The sequence below is a fragment of the Panthera pardus genome, unplaced genomic scaffold, assembly GCF_024362965.1.
Source record: "Panthera pardus isolate Hobbes unplaced genomic scaffold, ASM2436296v1 HiC_scaffold_13, whole genome shotgun sequence".
Lineage (NCBI taxonomy): Eukaryota > Metazoa > Chordata > Mammalia > Carnivora > Felidae > Panthera > Panthera pardus.
In genome coordinates, this window is record NW_026526688.1 from 48,785,505 (window position 1) to 48,799,137 (window position 13,633).

General features: G+C 48.0%; 1 protein-coding gene across 1 annotated transcript in view; it reads left to right on the plus strand.

Annotated features, from left to right (window-relative positions):
• Positions 1-684: 684 nt before the first annotated feature.
• PTK2B (protein tyrosine kinase 2 beta) overlaps positions 685-13,633 on the plus strand; it is a 125,473-nt gene continuing 112,524 nt past the window's right edge. Inside the window, 1 exon segment of the mRNA XM_019440837.2 lies at positions 685-892. The gene's annotated coding sequence lies outside the window, so the exon portion shown is untranslated.

Genomic DNA, 13,633 nt, shown 5'->3' on the forward strand with positions numbered 1-13,633 from the left:
GCTAAGTCCAGTTCACCTCCTCCTACTCAAGGGAAGTCAGGAATTTTTCTAGCAATAGGGGAAAAGGGTTTCTAAGTGCCCTTGAGTCACTGTCTTGAATTTCACTGCCCTGTTGGCCTGAGTAAAGAGGTGAACCAGCTTCTTTGTTTGGGCAGCCAAGTTAGCTGATATGGAGATGGGGCCAGGTAAAGGCTGCCCAGCTTCTGTGACAATTCTTGTGCTGCCCCTGGTCCTGCCCTCTCACAGCACAAGCACCTGGGTCAGTTCTGCCAAAGCCCCTGGCAATATTCACCTGATCCCAGTGTCCCATCAAGGGGCTGGGGCCACTGTAGAAGTAGGGGGGAGAGGGGGAAGCCCCGGAGGGGCACAGATGCTGAGATTATGGGAGGCAGGTAACAGCCTCCCACTAGGAGGCTAGAGAGGAAACACCAACGTCTAAACGTGGCCTCCAAAAGCTGGCCTGTGGAGTAGGAAGAGGGAGGGGTGGTTGAAATTCAGAGGGGTCAGCCGCTCAAAGGGCACGCAACAGCAGAAGACCCCTTCTGGGGTTGGGAGAGGGCTGCCCAGGTGGGCACGTGCAGCTCAGGGAATTGGTGGTGGCGTCTACTTCAGGGTTTATGGTAAGAGGCTGGAGCAGGCACACACTCAGCACCACAGACAACACACCCCACCCTTTAAGGAAGTGAGGAGGAGAGCAGCAGGGGTGTGGTTAACTAGGAGGAGGAGAGGGGAAAACACAAACCTGTCAGCCCTGTTACTCAGCGGAGGCCTCCGGAGCCACCGCGGATCCCTTACCTGCCGCAGCCCCTGGACCCACCTGTACCTGCCGCTGCGCAACCCGCGCCTCACCTGGCGGAGCCGAGGAGCCGTCGGAGTCGGCGCTTCTCTCGGTGTGAGTCCCCTCCCGCGATCCGGGCTGAGCGCCCAGCCAGAAGTTGGAGGCTGGACGGGGTGGCAGGGGGTGATTCCGAGACTGGGGGTACCTGGACCGGCCTGAGAGTTCCTGGAAAAGGAACTCAGGAGTCGGAGCTGCTGGTGCACCGCATGCCCAGGCTCACTAGCCCTCCCCAGGGGTAGAGGGATTCTATTTTTGGAGTTAATTTGAGACAGAAGGGTGTTTCTCCCTCTTTGTCCTCGTTAAGTATTCGTGGAGGGGAGGCGTGGGATGGGGGGGCGGTGTGCAGATGATGAGAAGGCACCAAAGGGCCACCTGCCGCTAAAGGTTAGACCAGAGAGCAACAGACCAGGGCTTTCAGAATCCAGCCACAGGTGCTGCCTCAGAGCCCCTCCCTGCGTCCTGCCCTCTCCCCTCTCCCCATGCCCTTCAGCACCCCCACCCTGGTCCTATTCCCATGCCCTTCCCACTGCTCTGGCATGGACTTCCTGCCCCCCTAGAGGGCATCTGCTAAATCGAGCCCTGACTGGAAGCAAGCTGGGAGGGCTCTGAGAGGGGAATAGAGGCAGAACTCCAGGGTGTGTGTGTGTGTGTGTGTGTGTGTGTGTGTGTGTGTGTGTACTAAAGTTAGCACTCCCTGCACACTGGTTCTTTGTGAAACTACCTTCTAAAGGCCATGAAAGGGTTAAGTTCTGTGCTGCCTTCTCCTGCTGTCAGGCTGTGCGTGGGCAAAGCCTTGGGTGGGTGAACAAGGAACATATGGGTGATGTTCTGAGCCCACCGAGCCCCACCACCTGCCCTAACCCTCAGCCATCTGACACTGGCATCTCCCCACACCCCAAACGTGGGGCTTAATCCAATTAGACTCTTTTAAAGGGGCCAGGGGGAGAAGGGAAGCAGAGTTTGGACACAGAGGGGGCATGTGCCAGGAGGGTTTGGGAGCCCAGGAGGAAGTTTCTGCTGACCTGTAGCTAGACCTGAGCCCACAGGGACAGTTGGTCTGGACCGATCAGGTAAGGGACATGAGCAGGCGCTCTCTCCTCACCTGAGTCCCGGCCAGGAAATGCCATTGGGGAGCTAAGCCCCAGCTTTTCACAACTCTGAGGGAGGGAGAGGAGGCAGAGATGAAAAAGTGAGTAAAGATGGAAGGGAAGGAGGAAGCAGTCACATTCAAGAGATGCAGCTCTGCCTGAACATTCTTCATTCATTCATTCGTTCATTCAATAAGCATCTGCTGAACTTCCCACCTGAGGTCACATGCTGGTGCTGGGCGTGGGGAGACACGAGTGTATGTGACCCGCCCCTGCTCCCTGGGGCATGCTGCAATGGGAAGGGGCAGTGGTCACAGAGTCAGGGAAGACTTCCCGGCAGAAGTGACTCTAGGTGGAGACGCTAAGGATCCATAGGAATCAGCCAGATAGCGGGAGAGAGGGAAAAAGACCCACACAAAGCACAGTTAGGGCTAAGACCCGAGGCCAGAAGCAGCATGACACGTTCAGGAAACTGAAAGTAGTGCAGTGTGTTCTGAGCATGGAGAATGCAGGGGCGAGGTGAAGCTGGAGAGGTAAGTAGAGACAGCTCCAGAAGGGCCTGCTCAGGCTGCCATGGCAACTCGTGTTGGAGCAACGCTTGGGACCTAGAGCCAGGCGGGAGACTTCCCGGCATGCCTCTGACTCTAGGGTGGGGTTGCTAGATTTAGCAAATAAAAACACAGGACACTCAGATTTGAATTTCAGAGAAGCAATTAATCTTTTTCTAGGATAAGTATATCCCGTGCAATATTGGGACATACTTATACTCAGACGTTATTTATTGTTTCTCTGAAATTCAAATGTAACTGGGTATCTGGTGTTTTATCTGGCAACACTTCTCTACAAGAAGGCTGAAGATGCTACCATGCTGGGGATAGGCAGGTGCCAGGAGAACATATTTATCAGGGCATATTTATCTTGTAACCAATCCTCCTGGATTCCAGTTTGGGACTCCTTCACTGACTGACTGTGTTATTTCTTTTTCTGTTTTTTAAAATGTTTATTTATTTGGGAGGGGGACAGAGAGCGAGGGAGAGAGAGAGAATCCCAAGCAGGCTCCACACTGTCAGCACAGAGCCCGACACGGGGCTTGAACCATGAGATCATGACCTGAGCTGAAATCAGGAGTCAGAAGCTTAACCGATTGAACCACCCAGGTGCCCCTGACCATGTTATTTCTTTAAAACAAAAACAAAAACAAAAACAAAAACAAAAACAAAAACAACTTGGTCCACGTGTTTATCTACACAGCTGAAGGACAATGATGCCTCAGAAAGAAATTGGGCTTTGGAGCCTGACGGACCTGGATTCAAATCCAAACTTGGCTGCTTGCCCACTGTGAGGCTCCGCACAGACCACTTAGCCCCAGTATCTCTTTTCTGAAAGAATACAGGAATACTTGGTTGTCCAGGCTGTTGAGAGGATCAGTGATAATGCATGTAGTTGCCTAGTGAGTGCTAAGGAAAAAGTGGCAGATACTAATTTTTCTAACACCTCCATGGGGATGACCAAAGTGGTATCCACCAAGTTCTTGGGGCTCATTGATTTCTGTTTATATTTACCGAGCACTCCGAGATCCCAGGGGAAATAATGTGGTAGGGTCCTGCTTCTAGTGAGAGAGTGGGTTAGCTCCTGGGCAGAGAGGGAGAGCCCGAATTGGCTTTTGTTTTTCCAGCTTTGCCATTGCCTTCGAGTAGGCCTCCTCTTCGAGGAGAGCCCCAGCTCTCCTCTTGGAGGAAAGTGGGTGGGGGAGAGGCAGAATTAACTGAAGGGAAATGTGAATTAATTAAAAGAGAGAATCCACATAAAACACCTAGCACAGCGCCTGACACAAACAAATGCGCTATAAAATTTGGCTGCCCTTATTCCCATTTTTACAAGTAGCTTATTAGAAAAATAGCTTTCAGGGGTGGATGAAGAAAGGGTGCCTTGTGAACCATGTTTGGACTTTAACAGGAGCATTTGTGAAAGCAAACTAGGGGCCTCCTAAAAGGGAACCCAGAGGGAGTTAAGAATTTGTTAAGAGAAAGAGGAAATGGAAATTGTGTTCCCCTTGTGGGAACCGCTGAGTGAAAAATGGCCCCTCTTTCCAATGGCTAAGCCTCCCCATCTCCATGCCCAGTGATAGGCCTTTTGTCCCCAGCTCTTTAGAGCAGCATTTGCCAAACAGTGTTCAGAGAAACTCTATGCCATGAGATAGTTATGGGTGTTCCATTGGGGAAATGTTCAAATGAGCTGGCTCTCACAGATTTGTCATGCAAATTTACACAGTCAAGGTTATGATAAGTCCTGCAGAAAAAGACTCCTGTATCACTGGGCCTACTAGCATTCTGTAAATTTGACTATAGAACTCTGGCAGGGGTGTAGGGAAACCTATTATTGTTTCATAGGAAATAACATTTCATATCTAGTGACAGTTGATGTGGGTACAGTTCTGGGACCAAGCAGGTCTTTCAGAGGACATTATTCATCCCATAACTCTATCAGGGAGGGATCTAATTTATTGTAGACTCAGCGATGTCCAACTTACAGAAGATCTTCAGGGACTGAGCACTTATGTAGAGCTGTCCCTGTACCACATATCCCCCATGGACAGAAACCCCTACTCGTGTCAACCAAAATCTTACTGCAACTTACCCCCATTTCTCATTGTTCACAGAGAACCCTGGGGAAAGTATGGCTCTTAGCAAGTAGCCCTCCATTCTGATGGCAGTAGCTCAGTGCCCTGAATATGGCTAAGACAGGCACAGTTGGTGCGGGAAGGGAAGGAAGGGAGCATACCTGGGTAGACCCCAAGTGGTAGGTCTCCCAGCCTGTAAATTTCCCCCTGCCCAGGAGTGGCCTTGTGGCCTTGGCCTCCCAGAGGAATGGGGCTCTCGGGTGGTCACACATGGGTGGCTGGAAATACCCAACTGCTGGCATGTTCAGGGCTGCAAGGGTGGTGATTAAGAGAAGTCCTTGCTGGCTCAGTGACTGAGGGTTTCTCCTAGACTCTGGGCCATTTCTAGGGTAGAGGGGGAGGAGCAAGAATAGTGGCCTCCGCAATGCTAACATGGTTGATAGTCCTATGGTCAAGTGCAAAAGCTTGGAGTCAGTCAGCCAAGCTTCCAGCTCCAGTTCCTGGACTTGTCGCTTGACATTAGGCAAGTCACGTAGCCTTGTCCTCCTCATCTATAAGACAGGTGAGAAAGGAGGCAGGCAGTTGGAGGAGGGGGGCTGGGGTAATAGGCATTTATCAACTTACATGGCCTATTTCAATATTTTAACATCCCTTTTGCCTCAACTGCACATAAAAGAAATGCCGTCCTTCGGGGCGCCTGAGTGTCTCAGTCGGTTAAGCATCCGACTCTTGATTTCTGCTCAAGTTGTGATCTCACGGTTCGTGGGTTCAAGCCCCGCATTGGGCTCTGTGCTGACAGCATGGAGCCTGCTTGGGATTCTCTGTCTCTGTCTCTGCCCCTCCCCTCCTTGCTCTCTCTCAAAATAAAAATAAATAAATTTAAAAATAAAATTCAGCCCTTCAACAGGCACGCAGTAGGCATTGAATAAGTATGGCTCTCCTTATCATTCTACTTTTATACTTAGGGTTCACCTGAGCTGGTGGGGAAGCACCTGAGGGAAAAGGCCATCTTCTGAGGGCTGGCACCCATGGCTTCTTGCGTGTGCTGTCTCACCAACCTGCATCACATCTCCAACAGTTTTTGCGTCTTGCCCCCCACTGCACACCCAATTCCCCATGCTTGATGAACAGCCTGGGCCTATTTAACTATTTAACCATTAAAGAGACTTTCTACTACTGCCCGTCAGACAATGGAGTCTGAGTGGTCACTTGAGGTGTTGAACAAGCTGACAAGCTTCATGAGCTAGTGGCTTCACTCTCTTGGGGTTCTCAGCGTCCTGTGCAAAGCTCTGAGCTGTGTGAAGGCATGGCTGTGGGGGAGGGGACCGTTTTTTGAGTCACTCTGCTGTTTCCCAAGGTATAATTATTACTCATGATGACAGTTTGATTAAGAGAGCAGGCTGGAGGCTGCAAATTCTGATGCCCTTTTTATCTAGACACAACGGATGGATTGGTGGGAACACAGGGGTGGTTCCAGGTGGGCTATGGGTGGGCGGCAAGAAAGGACACTCCCCTGGTCAACGTGATTAGAACTAACACCAACTACCGCCAACATCCATGGAAGGGTGATCCCCATTTCTCTCTTGGGGACTGTTCACTAACATCTTCCTTCCAGTGCCCTTCTTGCCTTTTATGTCTTTAAATCCACCTACAAAGAATCTGGCCACATCACTCACTAGCTGGGGCCTCACAGGAACATACCTCTCCCAGTGTTTAGAACTTGACACTGGGTTTAATTGTTATCTCATGAGCCAGTCTCCCTTTCAGTTAGGCCAATTCTCCCAACACCTTTGAGGGCACAGGACCACCAGTCCCCTTTCCTGTGCCCCTTCTTTCTCTGAGGGTCTGCCCACTGCCTGGATCTCTCAGACTCTCCCAGCTGATGCATCCCCACTGGGACAACTGAGGACCCTGGAGGTTCCTTGCAAGCCTTCTGGGAATTCTCTCCCCCACCCCCTCCAAGAGTTTGGGCTTTGTTTGCTCTTGGGGGATGGGAAGGGGCAGGGATCTGTTTCTCACCAGTGAGAGAACAGCCGCTCTGGTCCTGGCCACTGGAACATCACATCTTCTGGTTTCTAAATGATGTAATTTGCCCCGCCCCCTACTTCTTCCCTAGCCTCAAGCACATCTCTGTTCTCCAGGAGCTTTTGCAATGGGAACCCAGCTCCTCTCTTGGGGTGTGGGTTTACACTCTCCCACACCTGTTCCTGCTCCAGGCAGGTTAGCAGAGATCTGACACTCCAGCATCTCAGAAGGCGCCCTTATCAGCAGCCGGTTACCTTCCCTCCTCTATTTTCACAAACACGGGCTACCAATGTACAGTGATGTGAACCTAGGCAGTCATAAGTGGCTTGAGTTCCCAAGCCCCTGGTGCAGGCAAGTTGGGAGGCTGGGTTAGCAGACAGCTGATCAGGAGTCAAAACAAGACATGGCTCCAGTTTAGATCCTGCCATTTGCTAGCAATGTAACTTCGGAGGGGGAGGGTGGTCTCTTCAGTCTTGCAGACCTCCCTTTTCTCACTTAAAAATGATGAAGTACAGCGTCCTTGATTAGATCCTTGAGAGAAATCCTTGACTTGTGTGAAAATGCCCTGGAAAGCACCATAGGCACTCTACCTAGAAAGATGAAGAGTTGTGGGTTAGAGCCTTGACTCTGTCACTTTCTACCTGTGTGTCATTGCTACACAGAGACTTAGTTTTCTCATTTGCAACTTGTTCTAGATATCTGTTTCCTTTTTCTACCCTCTTCACCTCCTCGACTCTCAGGGCCAGTCTTTCTTTCCTTTTCTTTTTTAAATGTTTATTTATTTTTGAGAGAGAGAGAGAGAGAGAGAGAATGCATGAGCAGGGGAGGAACAGAGAGAGAGGGGGGACAGAGGATCCGAAGCAAGCTCTGTGCTGACAGCAGTGAGCCCAATGCGGGGCTCATACTCATGAACCATAAGATCATGACCTGAGCCGAACTGACTGAGTCACTCGGGTGCCCCACGGTCAGTCTTTCTTTACAGGTGAGGGACTGTGTCTGTTCTCAGTGAGTTTACAGACTGGTGGAGGAGGTGGCAAATAAAGATACGTAACTGTAAGACAAGATGGGGACTTGCAGTGCCATAAAAGGCACCCATAAAGTGTGATGATGTCAGAGGATGGAGAGATTACTCTGTCTGGGGAGTCCAGGGATGCTTCCTGGAGGAAGTGGAATTGGAAATGCTCTGAAAGGATGGGTAGGGTCTGGCCGCAGAAACTTGGGATGGTGCTTGTGGATAAAGAAGAGAGTAAATAAAAGCAGGGAAGTGGGAAGGCCTAGTCTGAATGACTCACTTTGGGTGGAGCCGAGGCTGTCAAAGGGCAATAAAGATAAGGGCGGAAAGTAAGATAAGGCTTCAACCTGGTGGCTGAAAAGTTTGAACATTACTCTGAAGGCTGCAGGGAGCCTTTGGACTTTATGCTGAAGGCTGTAAAGAGCTGTGGAGATGTCAACTTGGGTGAAGGGGGCCCTGATCAAATTTGGGCAGTAGCAGGTAAAGGGGATCCGAGAAAAGAGAGCTTGACATTTCAGGAGGAGCAGCTATGATATGTTACAATAATTCATGTCTTAAGAGTCTGGATACATTCAGGATGATATGGGGGTCCTGGAGATATCTGCTAGTCAGTTGGAGGCTTCTCCATTCTCCGAGTTGAAATCGGTCCTTAGTTGAATGGGAAAGCTGTAGCGTTCATGGGAACATCAAATTGTTTACATTATACCCAGAATTTGCCATTCTCCTTAATCCCCTCCTTCTTCCACACTTTTGATTCACAGATAAGCCCTTTCCCACAGCCTTCATCTTTTGCTAGGTATGCGCTAAGTGTCAGCTTGTCTCCAGGTTTAATGGCAACCTCCTTGAGAGTCAGTGAGCAACTTGCACTTAGATCTGCTGCCCCTCCATCCACCCTCATCAGTTCACGTGACTCCAGGGCTCTACTTCCAGCCAGGCCCTCCTCCCTTCAGCCCCCCACTTCCAAGAGTCTATAAGACATTTCCACTTGAGTAATTCATCTTATTTTTTTTTTAATTTTTTTTTAACGTTTATTTATTTTTGAGACACAGAGAGAGAGAGAGCATGAACAGGGGAGGGTCAGAGAAAGAGGGAGACACAGAATCGGAAACAGGCTCCAGGCTCTGAGCGGTCAGCACAGAGCCTGACGTGGGGCTCGAACTCACGGACCGCGAGATCATGACCTGAGCCGAAGTCGGACGCTTAACCGACTGAGCCACCCAGGCGCCCCGAGTAATTCATCTTAAATGCTACATGTAGGAAACCAAGTTCATCAGTTTCTCAAACAAAACCATCTCTTCCTCCAGGCGTCTTTCCTGTTCATGTAGTGGTCTTTCTCCTAGAGTCCCAAGTAGGAAACCTTGAAGTTCTCTTCCCTTTCTCCTCTTTGCTTTTCTCTGCTCGTATCTTACCTATCCCTAATCCTGCAGATTCCTCCTTCATGACTCTCATTTCTGTCTTCTCTTCCCCCATCCCCCTGCAGCACTGCTCTAGTCCAGGCCACGCTGATTAGCTAATATCCCCTAATATTATCTAGGAGCCTCTCTCTTTCCTTCTTCCAGTTCCCTCAGAAGCTCCCATGACCCTAGACAAATCCAGATCCCTTAAATTTAGTCTTCAGTGCCATCAATTATCTGGCCTTTGTCTACCCTTCTAGCTCCCCCATACTTTCCATGCTAAGCTCTTCACCCTAACTAGCCTGATCTGCTCACTGGTCCCCATCAAACATTTGCTCAAGTCCTGGTCCTGCCCGAAGCCCTGCCCACCTTCCCAACTCTGACAGAGCTTCTTTGCCTCCTCTGATCTGCCAGAATTTATTAGCCCATCCCAGTGTGAAATTCTTTGGGGGCAGAGAGGTGCTTTTCACTTTGTTCTCCTTCTTAATTGCCTCAAGTCCCAAAGAGTGGAGATTCCATTTCCCTTCTTCCTTACACACTGATGCCTGGCTCACTGGGCCAGATGTGGATCTGCCTCATTCCCTGTGCTGGCATCTCAGCTGCCAATGGCAACAGAGCAGGAACCTCATTCCCCCCAGGTGTCAGGTTGTGCTCTTTGTCTCTTTGGATTTGTGGAGGTTTCCTCAAGCCCTGGGACAGGAAGTCAGAGATTTGGAGCAGAAGCTCCATAATCTCTTTATAAGCTACTCCTGTGTCCCTCTAATCCCTGGATCCTTGCCTTTGTCTTTTCCCTCATCCTCCTGCTTATTGAGCTCATTTGAACCAGACTGAAGGACAGGAGAAAGACAGGGTATAGGAAAAAATGCAGGGAACTTGGTAGAGGGGAAACTGCTTTGGGAATATGGAAGAGAGATTTGCAAGGCAGAGGCTGGCGGTTTTTAGTAACCCGGACTTAAGCCTGAATGTGCACAGGCATAGGGTTTGCCATGGTAACTGCACTCAGAGCTTTCTGGATCCTGCAGTCCCAAGATTTGAAAACCCTGAGTACACATTGGCTCCTTTATCTCCAGAGAGTGGCCCTCCGTTGGCCCCAGTGTACCTCTGAGCCCTCTCCCTCTTTCTCTTCCTGACTCTCTATGTAGAAAAACTCTTCCTGCTCCCGTTTGCTAAACACTTAGCCTCCAACCTGTGTTCACTCCCAGGGAAAGGCCTGAGGGGCAGAGAGAACCCCACCCTGAGAATGGGAGCCCTGGGTCTGGTCAGTGGCTGCTCTGTCACTGTCCCTCCACATGATCTTAGATGAGTCACCTGGGTAAGCCTGTTCAAGTTTCAGGGTTTTCATTTGTACATACAATAAGGTTTAGGGACTTGTTAACAAGTGGACAGTTTTCCTCAAAACGGATCTTAGGCAAAAGCCCAGTATGTAAACCAGGTAAAAACAGACCCTCCCAGGGTTGAGCAGGGAGGCAGGTGCCTGCTGGACCTTAAGCTCTTCCACAGTGGTCCCTGGGTGGTCTCTGGGCCCTCCATGCATCTCTTGGGGCCTGGGTCATCTTGGATCCTTTCCAGGCCTCCAGTTCTGGAGATCCTTATTGTTTGTGTGTGGTGGGGGCTGGAGAATGGGTCTGGATTCAAGTGGATTCTGTAAATAATGATCTCAAAGTAAGGAATCCAGCCTGGGGTAGGGCATGTGTATGTGTTGGGGTAGCAGGGTACTGTATGCAGAACTGCCTGACAGCAGATGCATAATTTCTCCCTCTGAGCCAATGCACATACATGATAATGGGAAGAAAGCACAGAATTTTCGTCTGAGCTCCCAGGAACCTACGGCACCCCCCAAATATTAGGAATGACCCACAAGGTTTTATGATGTGTTTTACCAACTCTTCACAGAAAGTACTTCAAAATTGAGCTCCATTGCGATTCAAGCAAACTAGGCTGTAAGCTCTGTCGAGGTCAGAGCCATGCACTGAGAGTCCGTGTTATATCCTAAGGATGCAGCTGGTGCCTGACAGTCAGTTGGCGTTTGATATGCACAATGTGTGCCTGAAACTGACCATCTGTGTACCTCCCAATAAGGAGGTTGTTAAAAAAAAAAAAAAAGCTGATGTGAATATGTAAATGTTTTAGAGTAATATTTAATACATTGTTTCAGTGACCGGTTTAAAATCACATACTGTGTAAAATAATACATTGAATTAAAATATGGCTTTTCTCCAATGCCCCCTGGTACAAAACCTTTAACACTCCCCTCACATCTTTGACATCGGTATCCTTCTCACCACTGGAACCAATTTTTTGAGTCAGCAATCCACGTTCTCGCCTGTATCATTGTCCCTACATTCTAAAGAGAGTTGGTTACCTCTTTTTGTTCCAGACTATGTTTGTTTATTTTTGAAGAGCAGCTTTTATGAGACCTAATTCACACACCATAAAATTCATCCTTTTAAAATGTACATTTGGTGAATTTTGATGTATTCCCAGAGTTGTGCAGTGGACACCACTGTCTGATTGCAAAACATTTTTATCACCCCGTAAGAAACCGCATACCAAAATCAGCTGTTCCTTAATTTTCTATCTTCTCTCCCCCTGCCAGCCCCTGCAACCACTCTCTGTTTTTATGGATTTGCCTATCCTGGACATTTCACATAAATGGAGTCATGCACTAACGTGACATTTTTTTTTTTTTTTTGACTGGCTTCTTTCACCTGGCATCACGTTTTCAAGGTTCATCCAGGTCACAGCATGTGTGCCGCCTTCACTCCTTTTTTATTGCCACAATATTCCAGTGTATGGATATACCACATTTTGTTTACCCATTCGTTAGCTGATACACATTTGAGTCGTTTCCATTGTTTTGACCACGTTGAATAATGCTGCTATGGAACATACACGTATCAGTTTTTATGTGGACGTACGTTTGCATTTCTCTTAGTTATCTACATAGGCGTGGAATTTCTGGGTTGTGTGATACCTCTGTGTTTAGCGTTTTGAGGAAGAATCGAACTGCTTTCCCCAGCAGCTGTAGCATGTTACATTCCCATCAGCAACGTGTCACGGCTCTAATTTTCCTGATTCTCATCAATGCTGGTTATTGTCTGTAATTTTGATTCTAGCTATTCTAGAGGGCATGAAGTGGTATATCATGTGGTTTTCACATGTATTTCCCTATAATGACAAATGATGTGGAGCATCTTTTCATGGACTATTGGCCCTTTGTATGCCTTCTTTGGAGAAAAGCTTAATCAAATCCTTTAGATGGTTTTTTTTGTGTTTGTTTTTGCTGTTCACAATAAAACCACTTCATGCATTGCTTTTAAAAAAATGATCTTTTAAATGTTTTCTTTTTAATAACAAAATTCACACTTATAATTGGGAGGCTATGCCCTCAAGAAAAGTTACTGAATTTATATTATAGTACCATGCTGCCTTAAAAAAAAAAAATCAGTTAGGTGACCTTTGTAAGCCTCCTTTGGGAGGCATTGATTGAAGTGGTATCAGGCTAATACTTTTTCTCAAAGAGTATATTTTTATTCAAAATAGAATAACTGAGAGGGCAGCCCATACTGTGAAATATTCTGTTAGGGCTAGAATATGTACTTCCTCTTTTCTGACAGCTAATTTGGGAAAGGGAAGAGCTTTACCTTATATTCAAGCATATACGATACAGAAAAATAGATATATAAAAACAGATGGATGGATGAATGGATGGATGGATGGATGAACAAATGACTTTAAGAATGAATGAATGAATGAATGAATTAAAGAAGGAAGAAGGAATGTAAGCTAGTGAGTCAGTCAATCAAGCAACCACACCAATCTATCCCTCTTGATTCTCTCTTAATTCCTGCTGAGAAAACCAGCACTGGTCTTAATTTACACTACATATAACCATATAGAAAATTATTTAAAAAACAAGTTTGCAGTTACAAGTTGGAAATACGACACTGTATTTTCTGTTGCCTGGAATATTGTTATCAACTTCCTTTAAAATGGGAGAACCTGGGGTGTCTGGTGGCTCAGTCGGTCAGACAACCGACTCTTGGCTTCTGTTTGGGTCATGATCTCATGGTTCTTGGGTTTGAGCCCCACATGGGGTTCTGTGCTCACAATGTGGAGCCTGCTCGGGATTCTCTCTCTCCCTCCCTCTCCCTCTACCTCTGCCCTTCCCCCGTCACTCTCTCTGTCTCTCAAAATAAATAAATAAACTTTAAAAATTTTTAAAAAATGGGAGACCCAGAGAGACAATATACTGGACATGGTGGAGAAACCCAAAGATACCGTAACATGATTGCAAGATTTGACTCAGGGTTGTACTACTGGAACAGTACCTTTAGGAATGTGATTTTGTTTTATTTAATATTTATTTATTTTTGAGGGAGAGAGAGAGAGAGAGAGAGAGAGAGAGAGCTAGTGGGGGAGGGGCAGAGAGAGGGAGACAGAGGGTCCGAAGTGGGTTCTGTAATGACAACAGAAAGTCCGACCCAGGGCTCAAACTCATGAACCATGAGATTATGACCTGAGCTGAAGTCAGATGCTTAACCAACTGAGCCCTCCAGGCACCCCTAGGGATATGATTTTATACCAGGATTTTCTTCAGGCCTGGAGTCCATCCCTACCCTTCGTGCCAGCATGAGGACTTCAGGGTTGCTGGTG